General features: G+C 35.8%; 1 protein-coding gene and 1 pseudogene across 2 annotated transcripts in view; one reads left to right on the forward strand and one right to left on the reverse strand.

Annotated features, from left to right (window-relative positions):
• The window catches only part of LOC102838668, a 44348-nt pseudogene extending 31822 nt beyond the window's left edge, over positions 1-12526 (forward strand).
• NRXN1 (neurexin 1) overlaps positions 1-15946 on the reverse strand; it is a 1648890-nt gene that overhangs the window by 1341152 nt on the left and 291792 nt on the right. The window lies entirely within an intron of this gene.

Raw genomic sequence — 15946 nt, forward strand, 5'->3', positions numbered from 1 at the left:
TTCGCAGCCCGATTCATAACCACTACGCAATAGTTAAAATATATCTTCTACTGAAGGAAATGCACAAAGTACCATCCAAAGATATAAAAAAATTATTTGTAGACGGGGGATTCTTTTTCTAATACGTCTGAAATAATATCACCTAAGTAAATAGTCATGGTGTGGCCCTGTGGATTAATGCGCCAGACTGCAAAGCCGTTTGAACTGCAAGGTAGGCAGTTCAAGCTCACCAGCTGCTCCTCGGAAACCTTATACAGAGTCGCTATGGGTCAGAACCGACTCGACGGCACTTCACAACAACAACAACAAGTAAATAGTCATATAAGGTCAGGTCTATGAAGAAATAAAATGAAAAATATGTCTAATAATATAAGATGCTCAATTTATATTATGAGATCTTCCATTAATTATCCTTGATTTCTTTTTTAATTAATGATGAAGAATGCAGGATCAGAACATAGAGAAAAATTGAAATAAACTTCAAAATCTGTTTAATAAAAACTATGGAACAAAATAACTGCCCTCCAAACTTTACAAGGTTCTGGTTTTGGTACAGCCTCGGAAACCCTGTGTAGGGTCGCTATAAGTCAGAACCGACTCCACGGCACACAACAACAACAATTATCCTGATATCTGGCATGATCAACTTTTTTTGGCTACTTTTATGGGGTTGTTCTGTTTTTACCCTTAGTTCCCAGTGTTTTAATGGTCACATAGAAATATATTCTTCTCTTTCTTTTTGTCCTTCAAGTTGAACTATTTCTGAGACATATTCATCTCTCACACACATAAAATTGACATTTATAATATTTCCAATGATGAGTAATATACAAAGATGTTTGAATGAAGGACATAATTCATTGCATTGTACTTTAAAATCCATACTATTTCTATAAATCTGAACACTGGCTCTGCTTGTCTTGACTTTGTATCACTGCCTTTAGTGAATCTTCACATCAACAAAGTAGCATATGTTAAACACTACTATAGTGACACTGTATAGGGTGTCTAAGCAGCAGCTAGTGAGTTTGAACCACTGACCTTGCGATTCAAACTGACTTTGCATTGGACTGCAATATCTATCTATCTATCTATCTATCTATCTATCTATCTATCTATCTATCATCTATCTATCTATCTATATTAAGGAAATGAAAAAAATAACTAAAACAAAATTAGAGAGGGCTTACTCTAAATATAGTCTGGGGACTTTTACTGCATCTGGAAAATATTCAGTTAACCTCTCAGATAATTTTATTTTAGTGAGTTGTACCAGCATTTAATCTGCATCTTGATATCACTGGACTGAAGACATTCCCATCAATTTATTCAAATTTACTTAGATCTCTAAAATATCTCTTGGCTTACAGGACCACTCTACTGCCCTTTAGCACACTGACTGAGGATATTAAAAATGTAGCAGACTGTAAGAACCTTAGGAACAATAATCTGAGGAATTATAATTGTGTTATCTACCCCAGGTGAGCACTGGACTGCTAACCACACCATGGCAGTTCAAACACAGCAGCCGTAACAGAAACCCTATACAGAGTTGTTATGACTAAGAACTGACTCAGCACACTTAACAACAGCCCCAGGTGACAATACTATCTTGACTCTTGCAATTCCCCCATGAGTATACAGAGAATCAACAAGAAAAGGCCATTTCTGGTGGATTGTTTTCAGCAAAGATATAGTAACTCGAACCTGGTCACAATCCTTGAGTATGTTCAGCACAAGATTACATGCATTCAGAGTCCTGGTTTTGCTCTGCAGGATAATGCACTTGACAGAAAGGTCAGTTTGAACCACAAGGTGGGTGGTTCAAATCCACCAACCACTTCTTGGAAACACTATGCAGGGTTGCTATGAGTCTGAACCAACTCAACAGCACTTAACAACAACAAGTGTTTATAAGGAGAGGATGAGTTTAAAAGGGAGCGCTTTATGGTTGGGGAAGGATGAAGATACATTTACAGTTAATTACTAATCAGAACTCTTACAAAGTTGGTAGAATCTGGTAAGTTTAGGCATCTGATAATAAAATTGCACTCCAGAGAACAAATCAAGATACTTGATGGTCTCTACTTTAAGTTCCATTGAAGCTGTATATCCAAATAATGTTTCATCGTTACTGCTCAAAACCCTCTTGATTAGGGTTCAATTGCATCCATTAAAGATTCAATGTTAAAAAAAGAGAGAGAAAAAAAGAAAGTGGGTAGGTTCGTTCTTAGAGGAAATAATCACAGTGCATATTTAATTCTAGAAATTAAATGCTAGAAATAACCCACTGCAATTCAGTCACTTCCAATTCGTAGTGACCCTGTATAGGGTTTCTCAGGTTACACATTTTTTGTTAAAATTATTTTGTTTTAGCTTTGATTTGTCTCCTTTTGTCATTCTAAAAGAAAACAGTTTCATGTTTTCAAACCTATTACAAGTTTTTAGGTGAAATTTTATTTTATTTTAAACCTTCAGGCTCCAGAAAACATAAGAATGCAAATTCTAACACAAAAGTACTAAGCAATTTCTGCGGGTAATCAGCTTGAACATCCTCGGGTCAGAGGAGAAGATGACAGTTTATTGTAGCATACCATGTCTTAGAGAACCAGACCAAGGTCACTGACATGTTTCATATTAATTGCCAAACAGTTGTCAGATGGCAACGGTTTGGGGTTACTATTCATATGAGTTGAATCCAATGGCTCTCTGAAGGAAAAAATCATCAAATATATTTTGTTCTTTCAACATTGAAAATAGAAGCATACTTGTCATTGCCTACACAGGAATATATTGTTGAGATTATTTATTTGAATGAGATTTCAGTTCTGTCCGTTCAGTTTCTTCTATGACTATTCCCTCATTATTTGTTATTGTTGTTAAGTGCCATTGAGTCATTTCTGACCCATTGCAACCTTGTATAGGGTTTCCAAGGAACGGCTGGTGAGCTTGAACTGCCAACCTTGAGATCAAGCCTACTTTGAAGTTCAGCGCTTTAACCCACAGTGCCACACAATATCTATCCACTGAGGGGAATGCAGTGGCTCTATAAGATAAGCACTAGACTGAGAACTACAAGGATGGTGGTTTGAGCCCATCGGCACTCAGCGAGAGAAATATGAAGTTTTCTGCTTCAGCAAACATTTTTTAAAGCCTCAGAAAAAACGTAAACAAAGCTGCTATGAGTTGGAACTGACTCAACAATACACAACATATCTTTTTAGAGAGAAATATATACTTCAGATAATTTAATTGTTCCTCCCTAACCTCTGTTGTTGATGGGCTTATCTCTGAGGCATTCTAATGCAATCTTTTGAGCTAATTGTTGGTCTTAAAATACAAAGAGATCTGTGGTCCAAATAATTCCAAGTCTTTACTATATGGTAATTGTGTTGTTAGCATTAGATCATTCTCTTTCATTAAAAGTCTTTGAAGAATGGGTTCCAAACTTTCAAATAATGGATGGCATTGCTTCATATTTACATATATATGAGTGAAGAGAGAAAAGTTTCTGAATAAAGTAATGATATTTTGTAGTGTTTTCAAACTTGAGAGTGAACCAAAGGATGGTTATTAGTGAGGTGTAGTGTTTTTTAAGAGTAGACACCTGATACTTAAAAAATGTTAATCTCTCCAAGAAACATTTTTAACCCAGAAATTCATCTTATAAAATAAACAAGGATATAAGTAGCACTATTAGTAGAAAGTTCTGGCTGACTTCCACACATATATTCAATTTCTTGAGCACTCTTTAGAAAACAGTTTTACCTGGCCTGACACAACACAGAAATTAATGAGCATGATAAGTGAGCTAAGAATCTAATAAAAGTGTTTGCATCCTCCTTTATAAATATCACTAAAGAAAGGCATGCTTGGCAAGGGAGTCAAGTAATCTACTTGTATTATAGAGGAGTGAATTTCCTATGGATAAGAATGGTATCTATGAAGTTATAGTTGGCTGCAGAAAAAATAAAGCATGACAATTTCTTTGTCTCATTCTTTAAGCACAGGTATCCTTTCTTTTAAAAAAATGCCTAATGTAACAGATTTAAAAAAATTACAATTCACTGTGACTTAAGTTTTATAATTTCTGGGCACTTTTGTTGGAGTTTGGATCTTGAAGAGTTTGTTATCTTTCAGTAACTGATAAAGTTAAATACTATTTTGATCTTTCTAATTCATACCTAGAGTCCTGCTGTGGCACTGTAGGGTAAGCATTGCACTGCTAACAAACAGCAAGGTCTATGGTTCAAAATCAACAGCTGCTCCTCAGAAAATCTATACAGATCACTAAGAGTTGGAGCTTAATTAACAATAATGCTTCTTACCATTACTACCTAAGGAGCTCTGGTAGCATAGTGGTTACGAATCGGGCTGCAAACCTTAAGGACAGCTGTTCGAAACTACCAGCTGTTTCGTGGGAGAAAGATGATGCTTTCTGCTCTTGTAAACATTGACAGCCTCAGAAACCCTGTACAGGGTCACTATGGGTTGGAATCTACTCGACTGCACTTAACAACAACAACCATTACTACCTATACCCAAAAGAGGCACACATCTGTTCTAGACTTCTAGATCACATGACTGCTTTTGGACTACAATAAATGATGTTATATACAAAGAATCAGGATCCAGATTTCTGCTCAAAACTGAAAATGTTCATGACACATTTACACAAGAATGTGTCTATGTGTGTTTTGTCTACTTATGAAACTAGTGCTTAGGATCTACAGTTGGTAGTCTAAAACATGCATAGTTGGAATCAGTGTCTCAAATTTACTTTTGGATGTTCTGCTGGGTAAATAGCAACAGCACTGATGTTTAGCTCAGTAGATGCCAAGATCTGTAGGTATATAAGTCACTTACATGAAGTGGTATAGTATTTGCATATAATTTATGCACATCCTCCCATAAACTTTAAAGCATCTTTTGATTACTTATAGGGAGCCCTGGTGATAGAGTGAATTACATACAAGCTAGGCTGCTAACCTCAAAGTCAATAGTTCAAATCTACCAGTCATTCCTCAAGGGAAAGATGAAGTTTTCAGCTCCCATAAAGATTTACAGCCTTGGAAACCTTACACAGTCAGCTATGAGTTACAACTGACTCAGTGGTATACAACCATCACCACCACCAGATTATTTATGACACCTCTTATTGTTGGTAGGGGCCATTGAGTCAGTTCCAACTCATAACAACCTTGTATAGGATTTCCGGGACTGCATGTCTTAACAAGAGCAGAAAGCCTCACCTTTCTCACAAGGAGCAGCTGGTGAATTTGAACTGCTGATTTTTTTTTAGCAGTTCAGTGCATATTTTATAGTACCAAATGCAAGTGAAATGCTTTGCAAATAGCACTATATACTCCCTCTTAGCCTTTGAGTGATTGCTTTGACTACATGGATGCTTTTTGTTGTAACATGCCTTTGAATAGGCTCCAAACTATAGTGATCCTATGCACAACAGAAGAAAACACTGCCAAGTCCTGTGCCATCTTCACAATTGTTGTTCAAATTAAATGAAATGAAGTCTCACCATCATCACTTCTAAAGAGGATACTGGGTGTACTTCTTCCAAGAAAGACCTAAATAGATCTATTTGTTCTTCTAGCAGTCCATGGTACTTTCACCAACAGTGATGTATAATTCAAACGCCTCATTTTTTTTTTTCTCTAATCCTCCTTCTTATTCAATGTCCAGCTTTTATATGCAAATTGTTGTTAAGTGCTGTTGAGTTGATTCTAACTTGTAGGGATTCTGTATGGTGTTCCTGAGGAGCAACTCATCATCGTTGTGATGAGCCATGGAGTCGGATCTGACTCATAGAGACCCTATACAGGGTTTCCAAGGCTCTAAATCTTTACGGGAGTAGAAAGTCTCTTCTTTCTACCGTGGAAAAGCTGGTAATTTCAAACTGCTGACTTAAGGTTCATAACCACTACACTACCAGAGCTGGTGAAATACCGACCTTGTGGTTCACAGTCCACTGCTGATCATATATATTACATGCATATGAGGTGATTAAAAATACCATGACTTGAGTCAGATGTACCTTAGACCTCAAAGTGACATCTTTGCTCATAAACATTTTAAAGAGGTCTTTTACAGCGTATTTGCCCAATGCAAATAGCTTTTTAGGAGCTAGTTTTTCACAGAAACAAAGGCTGTATACAAGGAGTGTTTGAAGGAAACAGTACTCCAGGTGAACAAGTCTCAAACAAAGTGCTAGACAGAGACTGAAGATCTGTGAAATGCCTGGAGGCTGTAGAAAGGTTTGCCTACACATAACTTCATTCACATGGGCTTAGCAAAGTGATCAGTGTATCAGTGTGGTAAAGTCAAATTTTACTTTCTGGATTTTTTTTTCATTAGTATCTTCAATTCATGATTGCTTGAATCCATGGAAGCAGAACCCACAGATATGGAGAGCTAGATCCACTGAATGTCTTTGTAAAAACTTAGTATAAACTTTTATGTGACTGTCATAAAATATATTAATTTAATGGAAATACCTGTTTTTGTTGTTGCTAAGTGCCCTGAAGTCAGTTCTGACTCATAGCAACCTTATATAGGTTGCTAAGAAACTGCACACACCTTGTTGATATCATGGTTAGCATCCAGTGCTTATCCTACAGTGTCACACCAGTCCTCATATATACTTCTCTCTCTTTCTCTCTATATATTCATACATATGTGCATGTGTGTGTGCGTGCATTTGTTGTTAAGTGCTGTTGAATCGGTTTCAACTCATAGTGCTCCTGTGTAGGTTTTCTGAGGGGTGACTAATGGGTTTGAACTGCCGACCTGGAGTCAAGGGCTTGTCTTACATTGTCACACAAGGAACCTACATCTATGCATATTGTAATTGTCTATACATAGGTCCCCTGGTAGCCCAGTGGTTAAACACTCAGCTGCTCACTAAAAGTTGGTGGTTCACACTCTCTAGCCACTTGGCAGGAGAAAGATAGGGCAAGCAGCTTTCGCAAAGATTTACAGCCTTGAAAAACCTATGGAGCAGTTCTATTCTGTCCTACAGGTTCACTGTGAGTCACAGTCAACTCAGTGGTAGTCGTTGGGTTATGTTTTTTGTTATATGTGTGTTGCTATTTATTGTTGTTGTTAAGTACCATCAAATTGGTTCCAACCCATAGTGACCCTGTATAGGATTTCCAAGGAACAGGGCCGCTATGAGTCAGAAATGACTCAACAGCATTTAACAACCACAACAACATACACACACACACATATACTATTACAGATGTTAAGTGCTGTTGAATCATTTTTGATGCATAGCGACCCTGTATAGGGTTTCCCAGGAGCACCTAGTGGTTTAAACTGCTGACCTTGTAGTTTGCAGCCCAGTGCTGAGCTACAGCACCACATCAGAAGTTCATGTGTGTGTATACACAAACCTATAACAAGAACATAGGTAAGAGAACTGGTAAGGAAAGGACAAGAAAAGGGGAAAAAGAGATTGATTATAGAAGAGAATATGCCAATATAGTATTAGTGAGTTTCTCCTGTAAGTTCTTCTTGTAAGTAAAACAAGAAGTAAAATTCCCTCTTGTAAGCAAAAACATGGTTGCTTATTGGTCATGAGTAATGTGTATTTTTTATTTGAGCCTGATTCATTTATGTCAAAGATGCAGTAATAACATGCAGTGCTTTTTGATATAAAAATGAAAGATATTTAATAGTTTAAATCTGCATAAATCAACATTTGTTGGAAGTGAAGAGAATTTAAAGTTCATACTCATGAAGATAAAAGACTATACAGCATTTAGTATGGATTGTACCTCAATGTAAAGAAAACAAAAATCCTTACAACTGGACCAATAAATAATATCATGATAGGAGAAAAGATACAAGTTGTCAAAGATTTCATTTTAATTGGATCCACTATTAATGCTTGTAGAAGTAGCAGTCAAGAAACCAAATGACATATTGCATTAGCCAAATCTTCTGGGGAAAAAAACCCAAAAAACAACACAAAAACACTTTGAAGTATTCAAGAACAAAGATGTCACTTGGAGGACCAAGGTATGCCTGCCTCAAGCCATGGTATTTTCCATTGTTGCATATGCATGAAAAGGACAACAAGGAATAAGGAAGACTATGGAAGACTCAATGCATTTGAATTATGGTGTTGGTGAAAAATACTGAAAGTATTATGGATTGCCAGAAGAACAAACAAATCTGTTTTGGAAGAAGTATGGACAGATTGCTCCTTAGAGGTAACAATGGTGAGACTTTATGTCTAGTACTTTGGACATTAATCAGGAATGAACAGTCCTTGGAGAAGAACATAGGTAAAGTGGAGGCTCAATGAAATGGAGAAAGGCCTCTTAATGAGATGGATTTATATAATGGCAGCAATAATGGGCTAACACGTACACAACAATTGTGAGGATGGCACAGGACTTGGCATGTAAAGGTATTGTGATTGCACCTAATAAGAACAAATGTTAGAAAAATTATGTAGTTATGAAAGGTTATATGTTTACTAAACCTTTTTTTTTTAGATTTTCATTAAACTATCTAGAGATAAATGAGAATATATTCTCCATTGATTTTTACATCTTTAGCGCTTTACTACTATCCTTTTTCTTAAATCTCTTTGAGCATTACACTCAGTTTCATTTTCCATTGGTTTCATTAATAATACAATGTACTCCCCTTGCATTTTATATTACGATGAACTATATAAAAATTCCTTCTTGTAAGTAAAAAAATGGTTGCTTATTAGTTGTTTCATTTGGGTCAACTTAAGTACTCTTTTAAAAGCACCATTTTCAGGCATTCTTCTACTTGATCATTAACCCTGTCTTAAAAAGACTTACCCTCACATTACAGAAAATAGGGTTTTAAGGCAGTCATTGCTGATACAAGATCACCCAGATATGCTAAAAAGTGGTGTTTTAATGTTACTTTGTAGAAGTGAACATGAAAATAAAAAGTCATTGTTATAAAATTAGTTTTAATTAAAAGTTCAAGATTGACATTTTTGTCTGCCTTCTGTAACCCTAAGCACACACACACACAAACACACACACAAAATGAGGATAAGGATACGACCTTCCTTTATCTAATTTTTTTCAATGCTTCTTTTATTTTAGTATTATGACTTAGTACATTTTAAATCTCACTTCTCAGTTTTCTTTTTTATTAAGAGACAACTTTTTTATTAGTTGGCTCTTCCAACTAAGATATGATAGTGTGGCCATCTTCTAAAAATGACATCTACTTATTCTTATAAGGGAGAAAAAATTGAAAACAACAAGTTGTGGAAATTTAATTTGGGTCAATCATTCCATGGTAGTGTAACTATGACAACACCATGCAAATCAAAGCTATTGTGCACCTCATAAATGATTATATATGACCAGGCTTTCTTAAATGTTTTATCAAAATACAGTTTTAAAATTTCTTCATTACTAAGGTCTAATGACAATATAACATTTCCTATTCTCAACTCCTAAGACCTAGAAGGTCTTTACTATAACATAAATTCATGAAACAGTTTGAACAGTTCTTTCAAAAAGACCATAAAAACAAGAACCCCAGAAAGTATTAACCACCTGCAAATACTACTCTAAGGATCTCACCTGAAGATCTAAAAGAATTGAAATATAAGAGATATATTTTTATTTTTAAATATACAGAGCTATTTTTTATATACAGAATTTTTAAATATACAGAAAATAGGAATTATATATATATATTCCTATCTTCTCAAATTTATTCTTAAATTATTATATTCAAATTTTAGATTATGTTCTTATTATTGTACTAGCATGGCATAGGGAATAAAGTAAATACCATTTGTTTCATTCAATATTTATCTCAAATATTGAAAATGTCCAAGAAAGCTCAATAAAAGACTACGTAGATACATTTTGAAAAAAAATTATATATCATAGAATCAATCAGAAACTATACATAGAACATTTCTTAAAACTATATTTTGGGATCAGAACATGTAGAGAACAGAATTCTTAGAATTATGTGCTATAATCAAAAGATATATAAGTTAACATAGTCTCTCTTTCATAGTCTCTCTCTCTCTCTTTTCTTTCTTTCTCTTTAAATTTACCTAGTTACTTTACAGAAAATTTAATGCAATTTATCTGGACAGTGTTGGCATAATTTGACTTCATCTTAATTGAGAAAGTCATTTATGATGAACCAGTCAGACATCAAAACTTTCTCATCATTTAAAATCAGGTGCACTTCATGATTATATGTTTTGTGTACACAAGTCACAACAGACAAGAGTCCCCAGTGTGCAGCTGCATCAGACAATGCAACAACAGAGGCTGTGATCATTATAAAAGACCATTTGATGTTCCTTCTTTTCTAACTCCCAACAGAATGGTGAGTTGTTGTTTTGTTGGGTTTTTTTATAACTTGTTATTTGATCTGAATGAAAGGTGAGATCATTAAAACATTTACAGAGGCTGTATTTGACATACTACAATAGACTAACTGTATGAAAGGATTGCATTTCAGGTATTAGATCACCTGGGTGTATGATAAATCTCTGCTATTTAAGAACACATGGGATTTAACATGATTTCTTTTTATGAATCATTAAATATTAAAAATACTAACACTCACATTTCTGATATTTCAGGGGAGATGATATAAAGTCAGCTAAGTTTTTGTGATCCCTTGATACATTTTACACTAAAAGTTTGAATAAAGTAACTTTCTCATATGTATGATAAAACTGGTATGCATTTGTAGTGTGTATATTTAGAGATGGTAGGAATTCACTGAAACGTTTTCTTATAAACTATCTTAGTTAGCTATTGCTGTTATAACAAAAATACCATGAGTGGGTGGAGTCTCTCAAACTGCATGAATCACATGAGGCTCTCAGAGCCATAAGTTGCTTCTAGAAAGTAGTTTTGTGGGCTGACAACTAAGTATTTGGATTGGGTAAATCTGACTTCCACCAATGAGAGGGGGAGAAGCTGAATAGGGAGAGGAAGAGAGTAAGCACAAAAACAAAAGTTATTCTCAGATGAGATTCAAAAAACCAACCCCACTGCCATAATAGTATTCCCATAGCGCAAAGTAGAACAGTTCTACAGGGTCTTCAAAGATGTAAATCTTTACAGATTGCCTCATCTTTCTTCCTCGAAATGGTTAGTGGATCTGAACCACTGACCTTTTAGTTAGCAGTTCAAATGCTTAACACACTGTCCTACCAGTGTGTTATCCTTCAAAGGAACAATATGGTATTATATCTATTTCTAGTTACAACCTTAAAAGACTCAGAGGCTGGTGATTGTTTGAGTGCATTATCCCTCTGGACAGTCTAGCATGAAGAAGAAATCTTGATTGCTCATTCAATCACAGAATAATGGTTATAACCCTTGATTCATCAGCACTTGGCAATTGACATTGAACTCAGTAGTTTTTGCTCATGACAGTCTCAATATTTTCCATTCTCATTGTATATCCTTCACTTGCTTCTGGATACACCAGCACCACACTGCTTACTTGTTTATACACAACTTTTGAACTTGTTCATGCTGGCCACAAGTCACTTTATCCTTGAATATAATTTGCAGACTTTCCTTCCAAGTAAGAACAGCAGAATTATAAACTGTGCAAGTTAGTTCAACAATGATGGATTAGCTATGTATCATTCTTTTTCCTTAGTATATCTGTAAGTATACCATGCTTGGTAGTCTTACATGTCATGTTGTTTCCCATGTTAAGGGAAAGCCGAGAAACCTAGGAAATTGCTCTAGCCCACCCTCAGCCCCATTCACTCTGAATTCCTTCTGAACTTTGTTTCTCTTTCTAAATTTTTTCTAGAAAAAATATAAGTGAAAAGAATATTCATAGGTAGGAACTAAATATTTGGGAAGGAAAATATTTTAAACACTAAATGGCATCATGCAGCTATCATGAAATTTTTACAAGTTGCATAGTAGATAATTAATGACAGGTTACCCTTGTTCCTATGCTCAGTGACAGTGGGAAAAAAAATTAAAATCCACATTCTCCATTCACATAACCCTGCTTATCCTAAAAATTAGGTCGCTGTGCGTAGGATAGCATTCAACAGAACTTAACAACAACAATATAGGGTTTCTGTAAATCTCTGCAGGACCACAAAGTCTCATCTTTCTCCGCAGCAGCATCTGGTAGTTTTGAACTGCTGAATCCTGGCTCATACCCCACTATGCTACCAGAGTTCCTTTATATTAAGTGTAGTACTGTTTTATAGATCTTAAATATTATTATCATGGTTTGACTAATTATCACTCACATTTTAAAAATAAAGATGTAGGGGCAAGCAATGTCTAAAACTTTTACTATTCCTAAAATTTCATGATTTTACAGTTCTGGGATAAATTTGACTACCTTACAAAAAATTAGTATGTATCTAACTAAACTGGGTGACTCAATTAGAATGGAAAATGCACGGGTCCAGCAAAAAGAACTAGATATGTGGGCTAAGAGCCAAACAAATGATCTTGTTGAGACCGATTGCACACGCAAAGATTGAAGATCCTCATAAGACAAGAGTCCCCATCTGGTGTTCAGATAGGAAAAAATCCATTCTCCAGAGGCTTATCAGTTTACAAAAGACAGGAGTTGGGATAGAAAGTAAGTAGACTAGCGAAATGAAGACGAGCCTCAGAAATCACTACTGGGTCCTACTGATTGGTGAAATGAATAGCAAGGGGACACTTGCATCAAGTTAAATGAAGAATAAAGGTTAGGTGTTGTCATTATGACTTTTGAAATCTTGGATACCAAAATTCTTTTGTATATTTGAAGTAATAGTGCATGCAAATGATAGACTGTAGTTCGGTAGAATGGTGATAAATCAGTGAATTAGTAAGTCAATAGGGTTGTCTTCATATATGCTGCCATCATTATTTTCCCATGGATACTCCCAATATATCCATAGTTCATTCATTCACTTAACAAAATTGGCACTTACTTACAGGTGCTGGAGTACAGTGATGAACAAGGCAGATATGCCTCTTGCTCTCATGGAAATTACATTATAACAGGTATGTTGTTGTTGTTATGTGCTGTAGAGTCGGTTCTGACTCATAGCGACCCTGTACAGGGTTTCCTAGGCTGTAAATCTGTACAGGAGCAGAAAGCCTCATCTTTCTCCCGCGGAACAACTGGTAGTTTCGAACTGCCGATGGTGAGATTAGCAACCCAATTCGTAACCACTACGCTACCAGAGCTCCTTATAACAGGTATGTTGTTGTTGTTGTTGTTGATAGATCAATGATTGGAGCCATGAAAAATATTAAAAGGAGAGGTGGTATTGTATTACCAAGTAGTAATGAGGTGGGCTAAGGAGCTCTGGTAGCATAGTGGTTATGAATCGGGCTGTGAACCGCAAGGTCAGCAGTTCAAAACTACACGGAAGAAAGATGAGACTTTCTGCTCCCACAAAGATTTACCACCTCAAAAACCCTGTACAGGGTCGCTTTGAGTAGGTTCTGACTCCACGGCACATAACCACCACCACCAATGAGGTGGGCTGGTCAGAAAATCCTCAGTGAAAGGTAGAATTTGAGCTGAGATTGAAATGACAAGAACAAACTAGTCATACAATCTTTGAGGTCAGCTTTTCAAGTAGAAGGAAGAACAAAAAAGGAGAAATGACTTACAGTAAGAACAAACCTGGAGTATGTAAAAAGAAAGAGAAAGTCAATGATGTTAAAGAGCAGGGTTTGTTAGAGAGGACAATCAGGAAGAAGATGGGGCTGCAAAGTGTGACCTGGTCACCTAACTAGACATTTCCACAAACATATACATAAAATGTTCATGTTAGGTACCATTGAGTCTGCTGTGATTCATAGTGACCCAAAGGACAATAAATGAAAGAAGCAATATCTGAGAACACCGGGGGGGTCACAGATAGAGTAAGGAGAGAAATGATGTAGATCCAGAGTAAGTAATTTTATTTCATTCTAAGGTCCATTGAAATCGCTTACATCTTACAATGCATGCACTACCTGATATGTGGACAATATACCAAAATGAAGCAAACATAGAAGCGAGAAGACTAGATAAGAAACTATTTCAGTCATCTTGCTATTAAAAGATAATGGATTGATTAGGGTGTTAACTATGGAAATGGAAAGACATATGAATTATGATTATGTTTTAAAGGTGGATTCAACTGACCTTTCAGTTGTTGATAATGTGTATGTGTATGTATATGTATGTGTGAGTCCAAAAGTATTGCTACAAAGTCACAAACATTTTAGTAAACAGAAATATCAAATTTTGAGCTATTGTTTCTTGACATATTCTTCATTTGGTTTTATACAATTCTAAAGGTGATGTTTTCATCTCTGTAACCCTTCCCCAAGGGATTCTGTGCTCTTCAATTTATACCATGTCAAAATGGCAGTTTAGGCAACTTCGAGGGTCTCAAATCATGTTCCTTTTCAGTGTTGAGTGTGGGGAACAAAAAAAAAAAAAAAACTCTGAAAAGGCAACACCAGGATCATTGGACAGGTAAAGTACAGCACAAAGTTTCCCCACAAAATTCTCCTAGAACGGCTTTTGCTACCCTTAAAGAATGAGAAGGCACAGTGTTGTGGTGGGGAAAAAAAAATCCTCAATGAAACTTTTCTGGCCTTTTCCTTACCAATGCTATTTTCAGTTTTCTTAAAACTTCATAATAAGCCCCTATAATTATGCATATCCTGTGTCCTTCAAGAATGTATAAAGGTTTCCCATTTGAGATCTGCCCCTTCCTCCAAACTGCCATAACCTTTTTAGCTTATCTCTACCTTGAGTTTAACTGGCCCAGTAGGCAGATCCCCTAGGAAGCCACTTTTTGATTGTACCTTTTTTTTTAAGACATCATAAGGAGACCTGAGAGTCCTGGATTGGAGCTGTGGGCTAATGTGTTGGACTACAAAGTCAGTTTGAACCACGAGGTCACAGGATTAATCTCACCAGCTTCTCCTTGGAAACTCTATACAGGGTCTCTATGGGTCAGCACTGACTCAATAGCACTTCACAACAAGAACCTGAGAGAAGTTCTCCAAAGCTATTCACTGATCAAAGATACATGTTTAAACATATGTTTTGTTTGGAACAACACAAACAACAGTGCATTTATAAACCAGAACCCTAATTGGAATTTTATTTTTTTCACATACGTGTGTGTGTGTCTTACGGTGGGCATCTATGAGAAATCCAGGTGATTCCTAGGTATCTGGCTTTTGCAAATCTGAATTTAGTAATGATATTTATTGAGTAGAGATTTCTATAGAAATCTTCACCTTGAGAAGGGAAACTTCAGTTGTTAGAAGTCTAAGGTTCAATTTAGAAAACCTACTAAAAATGTCAAGCAGACAATAAATTATATAAATTAGGAGTTAATTGCAGAGATCAGAATAAGAGAGACGCATCTAGGATTTATCAACATAGAGAAGATACTGAGAACTATCATATGGAATCACATGGAGAAAGACAATAGACAGACTTTCAGAACAGCATTTAGTGGTGGAGCTTCTCAACATAGCAGAAGTTAGCAAAAACAGTCCAAAGAAATATGCTCAGTAAGGAGAAGGTAGCACCAGGAAAGTCAAAATAGAGAGTGAGGAAGGGGGTTGGTCAATCATATGACTTGGCACTGCTGAGTCAAATACAGTCTGTACAGAAAAGTGATCACTGAATTTGGTAACATAGTGACCTTACACACCTTGGCAAGAGTTTTTTGAGTTATTGGACAAGTATTGGACAAATAACTAAGTAGCCTTTAGAAGCCGTTGAAGTTGGTGCCTGTTATGGACTGAACAAGTCTTATTAGAATGCAGCAGTATTCTTAGCAAAAAATGACATGAAACACACCCATACTGCAATTGCATCTGATCATTGCAATATAGATTTAGTTATCATTAATTGCTTCATAGCAGTAATTAAAAAAAAAAAAAAA

The sequence above is a fragment of the Chrysochloris asiatica genome, unplaced genomic scaffold (assembly GCF_000296735.1).
Source record: "Chrysochloris asiatica unplaced genomic scaffold, ChrAsi1.0 scaffold00024, whole genome shotgun sequence".
In the NCBI taxonomy this organism is placed as follows: domain Eukaryota; kingdom Metazoa; phylum Chordata; class Mammalia; order Afrosoricida; family Chrysochloridae; genus Chrysochloris; species Chrysochloris asiatica.